The 14240-nt window shown below is 40.2% G+C and overlaps 1 protein-coding gene across 2 annotated transcripts in view; it reads left to right on the top strand.

The window, feature by feature from the left end:
- Positions 1–13376: 13376 nt before the first annotated feature.
- LOC137048241 (hydroperoxide isomerase ALOXE3-like) overlaps positions 13377–14240 on the top strand; it is an 18743-nt gene continuing 17879 nt past the window's right edge. For both annotated transcript variants that reach the window (XM_067426310.1, XM_067426311.1), the window contains exon 1: positions 13377–13530. The gene's annotated coding sequence lies outside the window, so the exon portion shown is untranslated. The remainder of the gene's footprint in view (positions 13531–14240) is intronic.

Below are 14240 nucleotides of genomic sequence, written 5' to 3'. Positions count from 1 at the left end.
GAACAGCAAACATGACGGAGATCAACTTCAAAATAAAAGACATGAAACGAACAGGAAACATGACTGAGATCAACTTCAAAATAAAAGACATGAAACGAACAGCAAACATGACGGAGATCAACTTCAAAATAAAAGACATGAAACGAACAGGAAATATGACTGAGATCAACTTCAAAATAAAAGACATGAAACGAACAGGAAACATGACTGAGATCAACTTCAAAATAAAAGACATGAAACGAACAGGAAACATGACTGAGATCAACTTCAAAATAAAAGACATGAAGCGAACAGGAAACATGACTGAGATCAACTTTAAAATAAAAGACATGAGATGAACAGTACACATGACGGAGATCAACTTCAAAATAAAAGACATGAAACGAACAGGAAACATGACTGAGATCCACTTCAAAATAAAAGTCATGAAACGAACAGGAAACATGACTGAGATCAACTTCAAAATAAAAGACATGAAACGAACAGGAAACAAATTTGCATCAGCATTTTGAGTATTTTAAACTCCTTTTATTTGTGTTTATCCTATTAGATTTTTCATGTTTTCAACTTGTATTCTTAAGTAAAGACAACTACATTTTATTAATTTACAAACTATAATTTTAAGTTTATCCAACATAAAATTTTAAGTAATATTTACAAATGTGTCCTTGTAAGCCACACTAAGTTACTATATATAACATTAAGTTTCTAATTTTTAAAAAATAGTACCATGAAACAGTAAACAAGAATCGCATTAAAAAACATTTATTCAATTTAAAATTACAATACAACATTGTACAAAAAATGCATGTAATACAAGAGAGTAGCAAAAGCATTTCATATTCATATAAGTTTTTTCAATGACAATTGGCATTTAACCCACTGAGAACAGTAATTCAGTCATCTAATTAAAACAGTGCTATGAACAATGTTAAAACATCACATTCAAATACATCAGAAACATTACATCAGCAGATACAAATTAATCACAGTGAACACCAATTTAAAGGGCTAGTTCACCCAAAAAATGAAAATTCTGTCATTAATGACTCATGTCATTCCAATTAGGAAATAAGGTAGGTAGGAAAGGTAGGAAATGCGTTGTTAAAATCACCCTTGTGACTCCAGTGGTTCAACCTCATGTAATGAAGCGATGAGAATAGGCTTTGTGTGCCAAAACAAACACCATTCATTACACTAAGGTTGAACCACTGGAGTCAAATGGAGGGTTTTAACAACGCATTTCCTACCTTTAGGGCCTTGAAAGTGTTAACTGTTTGGTACCGTAGTGAATGAACTGGGCTTGGTGGGCTAAGCTGAATGCTATCAGATCGTCAGCGCGTGTCAGAGATTAAGTGCACACACTCAGACGAGAGAGGTATGTATAGACTCATTTTAGTTAAGGGAATAACATAGTTTAATATGAAATAGCGCTGAAGTATCCCTTTAATTAAATAGCTGTCTATGGAGGGGTCAGAGAGCTCTCAGATTTCATCAGAAATATCTTAATTTGGGCTCTGAAGATGAACGAAGGTCTGACGGGTTTGGAATGACATGAGGGAAAGAAAATAATGACAGAATTAAACATTTTGGGTGAACTAACCCTTTAAAATGATAGTTCACCCGAAAATGCAAATGTGATGTTTGTCTGCTGACCCCAGGGTGTCCGAGATGTCGGTGTGTGTGTTTCTTCAGGAGAACACAGATGAAGATTTTTAACTCAACCGTTGCTCGTATAATGCATGTCAATGGGATGTTTTCTATGAGAGTAAAACACACAGACATATGAATCCATATTAAACCCTGTGGCTCGTTGAGACACACTGATATCTTAAGAGACATCAGAAAGAAACGATCATTTTCTGCCAGAAACACAACAGTATTTGTGTTATTTGTTTGCCTTATATCAGATGAATCTCATTTAGTATTCCTAAAGCCATTACTTCCTCCGAGTAAGGTCAAAGTCCCGGCGCCATCATAGACATACTTACATAGATGCCTCATTCGACCGATCCGCGCAGGCACAAACGGGCACTAATGAGGAATCTAATATATATTCGCGCCTGGACTTTGAATTTACTCGGCAGAAGTAATGGTGTTGGGAATACTAGATGAGATTCGTCTGATAGGAGGTAAAAAAGGATATAAATACCTTTGGGTTTCTCGCAGAAACTAATCATTCAGTGTCTTAAATCATCAACGTGTCTCCACGAGCCACAGGGTTTAATATGGATTCGTATGTCTGTGTGTGTTTTACACTCATAGAAATACACCCCATTGACACGCATTATACGATCAACGGTTGGAGTTAAAAATCTTTGTTAGTGTTCTACTGAAGCAACACACACACCTACATCTCAGTACTAACATTAAGTGACACGCATCTGACGCACAGAAGCCAGTGGCACATCCGGTCTTCATTGGCATGTGCCAGTGGATGGTGTCACTGACATTATCGTGACACACTGACACACACCTGACTGACACAGAGCCGCGGAACATGTCGCCGTGGGTTAGGGTTAGGGTTATTCGAGCACCTATACTGATGTAATTGTGACACAAAATCCTAAATAAATATCCTAATTGTGTAATATTTGAAATATTAATAACACATTACATCTAATGTATGCATCTAGTGTGCACCACCTAGTGTACTTCACTATCTAGTGTGCACCACCTAGTGTACTTCACTATCTAGTGTGCACGACCTAGTATGCTTCACCATCTAGTGTGAACCACCTAGTGTGCTTCACTATCTTGTACTTCACCTAGTGTACTTCACCTAGTGTACATTACCTAGTTTGCACTACCTAGTGTGCACCACCTGGTGTGCACTACCTAGTGTACTTCACCTAGTGTACTTCACTATCTAGTGTGCACTACCTAGTGTACTTCACCTAGTGTGCACTACCATCCAGTGGTATTGCACAAACAAACTAACAAAGTGTATGATTATTATTCTGGCAACCTTACAGGTCTAAAATCATATTAGATCACAATATTCACATTTTCTGGGTATCAAGCAAAAGACTTGCAAAAGCAAAAGGTTTATTGAGGATGACGTGTCGATAACACAAGAATATGAATTTTTGAAGGATTGGAATCATCGTGCCGGAGATGGGTTTATTGAGGATGATGATGAGTCAAATTCAGAGAAGAAACCAATTGGCATGGCTGCCTAGTATACACTACCTAGTGCGCACTACCTAGTGTACTTCACTTAGTGTGCACTACCTAGTGTACTTCACTTAGTGTGCACTACCTAGTGTACTTCACCTAGTGTGCACTACCTAGTGTGCGCTACATAGTGTACATCACCTTATATACACTACCTAGTGTACTTCACCTAGTGAGCAGTACTTAGTGTGCACTACCTAGTGTGCACTACATAGTGTACTTCACCGAGTGTGCAGTATTTAGTGTACACTACCTAGTGTACACTACCTAGTTTGCACTACCTAGTGTGCACTACCTAGTGTACTTCACCTAGTGTGCACTACCTAGTGTACTTCACCTAGTGTGCACTACCTAGTGTACTTCACTATCTAGTGTGCACTACCTAGTGTACTTCACCTAGTGTGCACTACCTAGTGTACTTCCCCTTGTGTGCAGTACTTAGTGTACACTACCTAGTGTGCACTACCTAGTGTGCACTACCTAGTGTACTTCACCTAGTGTGCACTACCTAGTATGCACTGCCTAGTATACACTACCTAGTGTGCACTGCCTAGTGTACACTACCTAGTGTGCACTACCTAGTGTACTTCACCTAGTGTGCACTACCTAGTGTACTTCACCTAGTATGCACTACCTAGTGTGCGCTACATAGTGTACATCACCTAGTGTGCACTACCTGGTGTACTTCACCTAGTGTACTTCACCTAGTGTGCACTGACTAGTGTACTTCACTATCTAGTGTGCAGTACTTAGTGTGCACTACCTAGTGTACTTCACCTAGTGTGCACTACCTGGTATGCACTGCCTAGTATACACTAACTAGTGTGCACTACCTAGTATGCACTGCCTAGTATAACTACCTAGTGTGCACTGCCTAGTGTACACTACCTAGTGTGCACTACCTAGTGTACTTCACTTAGTGTGCACTACCTAGTGTACTTCACCTAGTGTATTTATTTTAGTGTGCACTACCTAGTGTACTTCACCTAGTGTACTTCACCTAGTGTGCACTGACTAGTGTACTTCACCTTATGTACACTACCTAGTGTACTTCACCTAATGTGCACTACCTAGTGTACTTCAGGTTGTGTACACTACCTAGTGTACTTCACCTAGTGAGCAGTACCTAGCAGTACTAGTGTACTTCCCTTAGTGTGCACTACCTAGTTTACTTCACCTAGTGTACTTCACCTAGTGTGCACTACCTAGTGTACTTCACTTAGTGTGCACTACCTAGTGTACGTCACCTAGTGTACACTACCTAGTGTGCACTTCACTTAGTGTGAACTACCTAGTGTACTTCACTCAGTCACCAACCAGGAACAATGAATAAAAAAGTTCTGGTATTAGCCCAGATAGCTGCTGTAACCCAGGTAGCGGAGAACGAATATGCCCGGAGAACTGTTGTAATCCAGGTAGCAATGATGGTATTACCCCAGGTGGCTGCTGTAACCCAGGTAACAGAGGTGGTATTAGTCCAGGTAGCTGCTGTAACCCAGGTAACAGAGGTGGTTTTAGTCCAGGTAGCTGCTGTAACCCAGGTAACAGAGGTGGTATTACTCCAGGTAGCTGCTGTAACCCAGGTAACAGAGGTGGTATTAGTCCAGGCAGCTGCTGTAACCCAGGTAACAGAGGTGGTATTAGTCCAGGTAGTTGCTGTAACCCAGGTAAAAGAGGTGGTATTAGTCCAGGTAGCTGCTGTAACCCAGGTAGCAGAGATGGTAATAGCCCAGGTGGCTGCTGTAACCCAGGTAGCAGAGATGGTAATAACCCAGGTGGCTGCTGTAACCCAGGTAACAGAGTTGGTATTAGTCCGGGTAGCTGCTGTAAACCAGGTAGCAGAGATGGTAATAGGCCAGGTGGCTGCTGTAACCCAGGTAACAGAGGTGGTATTTACCCAGGCGGCTTGTATAATCCAGGTAGCTGTGATGGTGTTAGCGCAAAGAACTACTGTAGCCCAGGTAGCAAAGGTGGTGTTAGCCAAGAGAACAGCTGCAGTTGTGACACAGGACTTAAAACAGGACCAGGATTTTGCTCAACATCACAGGCCAGAAGTAGTATCATCAAAAGATTCACAACCCCAGGGAATGATCTAGATGCTGTTTGAACAAGTTTACCTGGGGGCGGTCTAGCATGTCCACAATCCAGGATTCTTGCATACAAAAGATGTTGGCTCCTCTTTGCTGGATAGAGAGTTAAAGGACAACTCCGGTGAGAAATGACCCTAGGGGTAATTAACAGATGGTTAGGGTTAGGGTTAGGGTTAGGGTTTTCATGGAAATCGAATGTAAAGAGTTTTATCTTTAAAAACAGATTAGCTTATAACGCTAGTCTATGGGGCACACAGTAGTGAAATTAAATCGCTAGTTAATACCACTAACAAGGCTCAAAATAGCCTCACACTAACACAGTAGCATAATGAGGGTCCCAACATGCAAACCGAAGCATTGAGAACTTTGTAAGAGTACAGACAGTTTAATAAAAAGACACTTTATAAACATAGTGTTTTACACGTTCACGGACAGACACCATCTTGGAAAACGAGTCTCGACTCATCGAGCCACGAGCGCTCTGCTAAGTGATGAACTGTGACTTGGAATCTCATATGGTCCGTTGTTTCCGGAAGAAAACACTGAACACAACAGAGAAAATAAATAAATGGGGCGGCAGTGGCTCAGTGGTTCATGTAGGTTGTCTACAAACCAGAAGGTTGGTGGTTCAATCCCCGGTTCCACCTGACCAAGTGTCGAAGTGTCCTTGAGCAAGACACCTAACCCCAGCTGCTCCCGACGAGCTGGATGAGCCTTACATGGCTGACATCGCCGTCGGTGTATGAATGGGTGAATGTGAGGCAAAAATGTAAAGCGCTTTGGATAAAAGTGCTATATAAATGCAGTCCATTTACCAAATAAATAAAACTAAAAATGTCCATGTTATTACATTTCACAAACTTAATTCCTATCGACCAGCTCACTTAGAACAGCGCTCGTAGATCGATTAGTCAAGACTGTTTTCCAAGATGGTGCCTGTCCGTGAACGCGTAAAGCACTATGTTTATAAATTATCTTCTTATTAAACTGTTTGTACACTTACAAAGTTCCCAATGCTGCGGTTAGCATGTAGGGACCCTCATTATGCTACTGTGTTAGTGTGAGGCTATTTTGAGCCTTGTTAGTGGTATTAACTAGCGATTTAATTTCACTACTGTGTGCCCCATAGACTAGTGTTATAAGCTAATCTGTTTTTAAAGATAAAACTCTTTACATTTGATTTTCATTAAAACGCATCCCAGAGAACGATCTACTCGGTAACCATCTGTTAATTACCCCTAGGTTCATTTCTCACCGGAGTTGTCCTTTAAGTTATCCATTTTCCTTGGATATGTTAAACTCAAGAGGATGTAAAAGGACAGGAGAAGACCGGACAAACATAACAAAGTCCAAGGGTTTTTGATGTACTTTATCTAGTGTGCACCACCTAGTGTACTTCACAATCTAGTGTGCACGACCTAGTGTGCTTCACCATCTAGTGTCCACTACCTAGTATGTTTTGCCATCTAGCACCATCGGTGTGCACTACCTAGTGTGCACCACCTAGTATGCTTCACTATTTAGTGTGAACCACCTAGAGTGCTTCACTATCTTGTACTTCACCTAGTGTACATTTCCTAGTTTGCACTACCTAGTGTACTTCACCTAGTGTGCACTGACTAGTGTACTTCACTATCTAGTGTGCAGTACCTAGTGTACTTCACCTAGTGTGCACTGACTAGTGTACTTCACTATCTAGTGTGCACTACCTAGTGTTCTTCACCTAGTGTGCACTGACTAGTGTACTTCACTATCTAGTGTGCACTACCTAGTGTACTTCCCCTAGTGTGCACTATCTAGTGTACTTCACCTAGTGTACTTCCCCTAGTGTACACTACCTAGTGTGCACTACCTAGTGTACTTCACCTAGTGTGCACTGACTAGTGTACTTCACTACCTAGTGTGCACCACCTAGTATGCTTCACTATTTAGTGTGAACCACCTAGAGTGCTTCACTATCTTGTACTTCACCTAGTGTACTTCACCTAGTGTACTTCCCCTAGTGTGCACTACCTAGTGTACTTCACCTAGTGTGCACTGACTAGTGTACTTCACTACCTAGTGTGCACCACCTAGTATGCTTCACTATTTACTGTGAACCACCTTTATGCTTCACTATTTAGTGTGAACCACCTACAGTGCTTCACTATCGTGTACTTCACCTAGTGTACATTACCTAGTTTGCACTACCTAGTGTACTTCACCTAGTGTGCAATACCTAGTGTACTTCACCTAGAGTGCACTGACTAGTGTACTTCACTATCTAGTGTGCACTACCTAGTGTACTTCACCTAGTGTGCACTGACTAGTGTACTTCACTATCTAGTGTGCACTACCTAGTGTACTTCCCCTAGTGTGCACTACCTAGTGTAATTCACCTAGTGTACTTCACTATCTAGTGTGCACTACCTAGTGTACTTCCCCTAGTGTGCACTACCTAGTGTAATTCACCTAGTGTACTTCCCCTAGTGTGCACTACCTAGTGTAGCATTAGGCTAGAGGTGAAGCATCGATTGACTGATAGACAACTACTCTGTAAGTGTTTGTAACTTTTCTCATCCGATTGTTTTTTCATTTGTTTTTGGATGAGTGTGTCTGTGTAGTGCAGTGGTGTGTATTAGTAGTTTTGGTGTATTCTCGCGGTGTGTGTGTGGGGGAGTTAGCATTTGTGAAGCATTTGTTTGGTCATTGCCACGTTTGTGAGTGAACGCGTTTGTTAGGGGTGTTCCCAGCAGCTTTCAATAACGATACTCAGGTGAGTATAAATAGAGTGATAGTCCGCGGCAGAGGCAGCCCTCGTGTGAACTCCTCCCGAGCAAGGACCCCGACAAGGCACTTGAGTATCATTTTCCTTTTCATTAGTTCTGTTTCCTTTTCATTATTTCTGTTTCCTTTTCATTATTTATGTTTCCTTTTCATTATTTATGTGCAGTTTTCTTATTTCTCTCTGGCCTTTTCTCTGATCTGTATTCACCATGTGCTTTCAAATCTCAACTATTACTTCTAGCACTCACAAATCACGCTCTGTACGCGCGAGACGCCGCAATCCTAATAATTTGCGCAGTCTACAGAAATCCTCTGCTACTGTACTCTCTATTCCAGTTGGTCTCTGGATTTGCCAGTCTGCCATAAACAATTTAAATGTAAACTCAAAACACATTTGTTTAATCAGTATTATCAGTCATGAAAATGTTAACTTGACATAACACAATCAAAATCTCTACTCTAACTGCCCACCATAGTGTCTGCACTTAATGTTTGGTAACTATGTTTTTTATGGTGCATTGTTAATGTACTGCAATTTTGTAACTTCAATCACTCATTACCTGGACTGGGCAAATGTCCACTGTCCATCTATGTATAAACTGCTTGTTATTTACTGTTATTGTGAAGCAGCCTTGAGATTGGGAAAGGCGCTATAATTATAAACACGACAGTGAATGGGACGGCTGTGCTGAGGCTGCTGACCAAAGACTCTGCAGACTAAGTGAGTTTGGACATCGTGTGTGTGTGTGTGTGTGTGTGTGTGTGTGTGTGTGTGTGTGTGTGTGTGTGTGTGTGTGTGTGTGTGTGTGTGTGTGTGTGTGTGTGTGTGTGTGTGTGTGTGTGTGTGTGTGTGTGTGTGTGTGTGTGTGCGCGTGTGTGTGTGTGCGTGCATGCGTGTGTGTGTGTGTGTGTGTGTGTGTGTGTGTGTGTGTGTGTGTGTGTGCGCGTGTGTGTGTGTGTGCGTGCGTGCGTGCTTGCGTGCGTGCGTGCGTGTGTGTGTGTGTGTGTGTCAGTAATTCATATCCTGTGAATGAATAAATGAATATCCTATAATATCATATTAAATCATATAATATGACTTAATCTTATTGTATCTAATTCTTCAGACTCATCTCCCTGTAATCCGTCATAGCAGGTCCCGTTTGACGGTGCTGGACACCCTAGATTAGATTATGGTTGGGGATGGGCGTGCTGATAGGCAGAGAAACATTTAATAGACCTGCTGGCATTATAGTGTACAGAACTGGCATCTTCCAAACTCTTTAAAAAAAATCCCACAAACGTTTACAAACTAACATGAATCGGAGGAGAATAACTCTTGATTAACACACCTTTCAGTGCTTCAGGTCTTATCAATGAGGGAAAGTGACATCATTTCCTGTTTCTTATACAGTTGTGGGAAAAAAATCCACAAATTTAAAGGTAAAGTGTGGTACGGTAACAGATTTGACGCAAGATTCAACGACACACATTTTTATAAGATAAAAGTAATTTTTTAACAATTGCATGTTGTAGAATTAGGAAAAAGTTTTATTAATTTTTGTGATTAGGCCCTCAAAAATGCGATTCATTTTGGAGAAGAAGAATAATAGTCCTCACACCATCGGTGACTGGGCCCTAAAAACAATAATTTCTGCAGATTCACCATAGAATGACACGTAAAATGAATGTCGACACTATGGAGGACTAAAAGGCACTTGGAGTGTGGCTGGGGTTCGAGTGAGAAATAGAAACCAACGGATTTGGAGCAGCAGAGTCATTGCAGAATGTCCCAATGCACATGAGGGCAAAGGGCCATATAAATAAACTTATATATGCACATTTTTGACACTCCAGACTGAGCAAAGCAGTTACTTCAGGCATCTCCATGTAATCAGTTATAGCAGGGCCTGTTTGACGGTGCTGGACACCCTAGATTAGATTATGGTTGGGGATGGGCGTGCTGATCCCTGTAAGTCAGAGAAACATTTAAAGGGGTCATGAAATGGCTTTTTTATATACTGTTGTCTGAGGTCAACTTTTCAGTGTTTTCACATTGAAAAAACATCATAATGAATAAGTAATAGTTTATTTCTACCCTGGTTTTTAGCCTAGCTCTTGAAACACTCAGTTTTTATTGGCGTGTTTTTGCATTGAAGACTTGGAAGTAAATGAAAATTGGAAAACAGTTTTGCATATTATAATGAGCTTTACCTTCCTTACATGTGAGAAATTGTTTTGTAAACTTCCAAATTTTAGAAACAGCAACTGGAATGATTCTCTCACAAAATGTCGTTATCAAACAAGCACAATGGTTTAACTCTCATCCACCCGCAATTAATTGGAATGTTATTTTTTATTACTTGACCCGCCCGATTGGTAGATATAACTGCGAACCGTGCACAGTGCGTGCTTTTCTCTGTTTAAGAGTGCGAGCCCTGTTATATCGTATTTGAGTCTGATCATGAAACGCAGGACAATGAAACAACACAAATCCAAAGCCTGTGACAGTGTGGAAGTTAGGCTTAGTTAGGCACATGCATAATCAGTAGAGATCTAATGTAAGAATACAATACTATCACGTATTAAAAACATTTGCTACTCACTTAATTGTGTTGCAATCCTGTCAGATTCAGAAGCCACAGCATTGTTTTTTAATCTCATCCTGTCTGCAAATCCAGAGTTAGGCGTTCTTCTTCTTCGGTTTTGGCAGTGTAGCGTCTATGGTCTCTCTCTCTCTCATCAGGATCAAAGATGAGTCAATTCTGATGTTTAGGGTGGATAGCTTTTAGCCACATATAAATTAGGGGCCCGAGGCCAGCGAGTCTGGGGAAGTTGACACCTTAGACAGTTTTGTGACCAAGCTGAAATGAGACAGGCAGCATCTTTGGAAAACTGTGACAACTTCAATCAGATTGTTATCTGGTCACATGACTTGAACCCTGATTCCCCCCCCCCCCCCCCTCACATTCTCTCAGACAGAGAGACTTTTCCCAATACACAGACCTACACACACACACACACTTTCCTTATGAAGCTTTAATTAAAACTATCCCAGACTGTATATGAGGTACCCTTGTGTGTATGTATGCTCCCTATGTCATACCAACATAGTCATGATGTATAAACAATGTAAGTTCACTTTAAATACTTGTATTCCTGTGTAAGAATGTATCTCTGCTTTAATATCTCCCAGCCATAACGTGTTTGATATCTAAATATTCCTCTCTCTTTGTCTTAATCAACGATGCACAGAATAGGATTATGAAATGTATCATTAGTATAATTAAGCAAACTAGGGAGTAAAACTGTACAAACTCGACACCCTTTACGACACCTGATAAAACATTCATAGCAGGTCATAAACCGAGACAAAGAGAATTTTTCCCACTCAGAATTCACCCTCTGGATTGGTCAAGCTAACCCAGAAGGGGTGTGGATTAATTGTCTTAAAAGACAAGTGGAAACATTACTTTGGTCTCTTCTTCTACTCGTCCTTGGACCTTTCCTCCCGTCCTCTGAAGCCGGCTCATGAGGCTTCGGCCCTGGCGTGGAGGTGCAGGCATGTTGGTTGTTTCGCTTGAAGTCAGCACGCTCCACTACACAGTCCTTGGACAAAGGCGGACAGGCACTGAGCACCATCTCAACGCTCAAGGAACTTCCACAACTTCGAAGGAAACCTTCCTCTCCTTTTGGCAACATTCACTTTCAAACTACCTTCAAACTTCCCGCTGATCGGAGACCCGATTACTTGGAAGAACTGAGAGAGAGCGCTCCAGCTCACAGAACACTCTGAGAGGACTCACACGCATTCTTTATACTCAACACAAAGCAATCATCGAAATTTAGATGCGTTTAAGACGAGTAACCCTGTTTAAGGTGATATTGTTCTTTGCTGGCTCTCTGTAGTAATGTTTGTGAAATGCCATTCTGAACCCTTCCTTTCTCTTCTTTCTCCTTTTCTATTTCGTTACCTGTAGTTATTCTGTATATACATATATTCTTTATTCAGTCGTATGTATTCGTAGTATCAATTATTAAAACCATTGTATCCATGTTTAATTGTCATTGTTACTGCTCACAAGACATAAGTCACTTTAATGTTCAGATCCAGCTACAGCTCTCATGAGTATCTTTGAATACTTTAACTAATATCCCAATAGCTCGGAAAGTTTATTCTTTGTGGCCAGAAGAGTAACCTTCCCAGAGATTTGGTAGAAGGAATAAAAGCTTTGAGAGTTGATAAGAGATTGTACTGATCGTTCGTTAAAAGAACGGATCAGATGAGTTTTGAATTAATTCTTTAAAGGCTATTCTGTAATGATTTAATATATATTCGTTAATTGCAATCCATTGTTGTTAACCAAATTTATATTGCTTAAATACCTAGGTTAGGTATGTCCTATTGGGTGATTTGAAGATTTATTGTTTGTCTAAATAATTAAATATTAATCTCCATAATTCCCCATTGAATTGAATGTATTATTATATGTAGCCCAGTCGCTACAGCAGCGTTTCACTGAACTCTGAAGTCACATGAAAGCACATGATCGAGCGTTTGCTGAGCCAGCTGTCTATAAAAGCTTTTCTTTAGCTAACGAGGAGGCTTTCAGCTCTGAAACTGACAGGATAATCTTATATTACCATGACCTTTTATATATCAACAGCTCAAGGGAAAGTTGATTTCTCAACTCATGACCCCTTTAATAGACCTGCTGGCTGTATACAGTGTATAGATGTGGCATCTTCCAAAATCGCAGGAGAATAACTTTTTAGATCAAAAGATTTTCTCAGAGAGAGCACACACACCGTTCAGTGCTACAGATCTTACCAATGAGGGAAAGTGACCTCATTTCCTGTTTCTTATACAGTTGTGGAAAATAATTCCACCAATTTAAAGGTAAAGTGTGGTACGGTAACAGAATTAAAGCAAGATTTATGGACACACATTTTTATTAGATAAAAGTTGTTTTTAAACAATTAGATGTTGTAGAATTAGGAAAATGACTATCTGGGCTTTTATAAATAAAATAAATTAAATATTACTAAAAGAAACATAAAATAAAATATTTTGATTACAGAATAATATATGATGGAAAAATAGACTGATAATTTTGACAACAAGAAATCATGATTTTCAGCTATATAAAAACATTTTTACAGAAAATATTATATTGTTATGGCCAGTAACATCTTGTGATGTTAATAATAAAAACAATAAAAACAAAATGACTCTGGACAACAAATGTACCTGCAACTATAGAATGGGCCAAATGCAGGCCTGTTGTGGCTATATCAGAGGTAGAGTGAGGTCAAGTGAACGCCCAACACAATTCGGATATCTCGACTTCGAAGAAATGTAGCCTCTATGCTCAAGTTCCAGAGAAATGGTTATGTACAGTTATGGCAATCTTCTCCACCCCATGATGCAATTTAGATTCAGAGCCCTATAAAAGGGCACCTTCTGCCTTGTCAGAGGAAAAACGGCTTCTGTGTTTTACAAGACTATACAAGAATAGTGAGTATATAATTTAAAGCTTGACTTAGTTAATGTCTTGTCAGCATTGGGGGGAATTGAGAGGCTTAATGTCAAATGGCAGTTTCTGCGGTGTGACAGGAGGAGCTTGAATTAATCCATGCAGCCTTTTTTGGTAATTAGATCTAATACCAACTAAATAATGATCTGTACACTAACAAATGTGCCTAAATACATGATCAGTAAGAGAATGAAAAATACTGTGGGGGATATTATTTTCAGGACAATACATTTCCATACATCAACATCTGTACAATGTTACTTAAACGGGTCCTTTATGCTTTTTCACTTGGTGTGTAATGTTGCTGTTTGAGCATAACAAATATCTGCAAGGTTACAAAGCTCAAAGTCCACTTTAAAGGGAAATATTTTATTGAACAGAATCCACTTTCCAAGAACTACAACACTAGAACATCTCGCTTGGATTACGCTGCATTTTTGTCCAGATCTTGTGAAGTCACAGTGTTTAGTAATCTGGGTTAGTAATGGAATGGAAGGAGACGAGACCTGATTGAGCTTTTCCCCTGAGAGCGAACACAAATGTGTCGCGGGGAAGCGCAACATTAGCAAGAGAACGCAAAAGCATCGTCTTCTTATTTTCCCACCACCGTAAGGGCTGCTTAGGGCGAGAGGGGGAAAGATAAGCGATGGAGAAAATACATCTTAGGACTAAAGGAAAGACACCAGATGTT

This window comes from Pseudorasbora parva, chromosome 19 (assembly GCF_024679245.1).
Source record: "Pseudorasbora parva isolate DD20220531a chromosome 19, ASM2467924v1, whole genome shotgun sequence".
NCBI classification, from domain to species: domain Eukaryota; kingdom Metazoa; phylum Chordata; class Actinopteri; order Cypriniformes; family Gobionidae; genus Pseudorasbora; species Pseudorasbora parva.
This window is presented reverse-complemented; position numbering and strand designations above follow the sequence as displayed.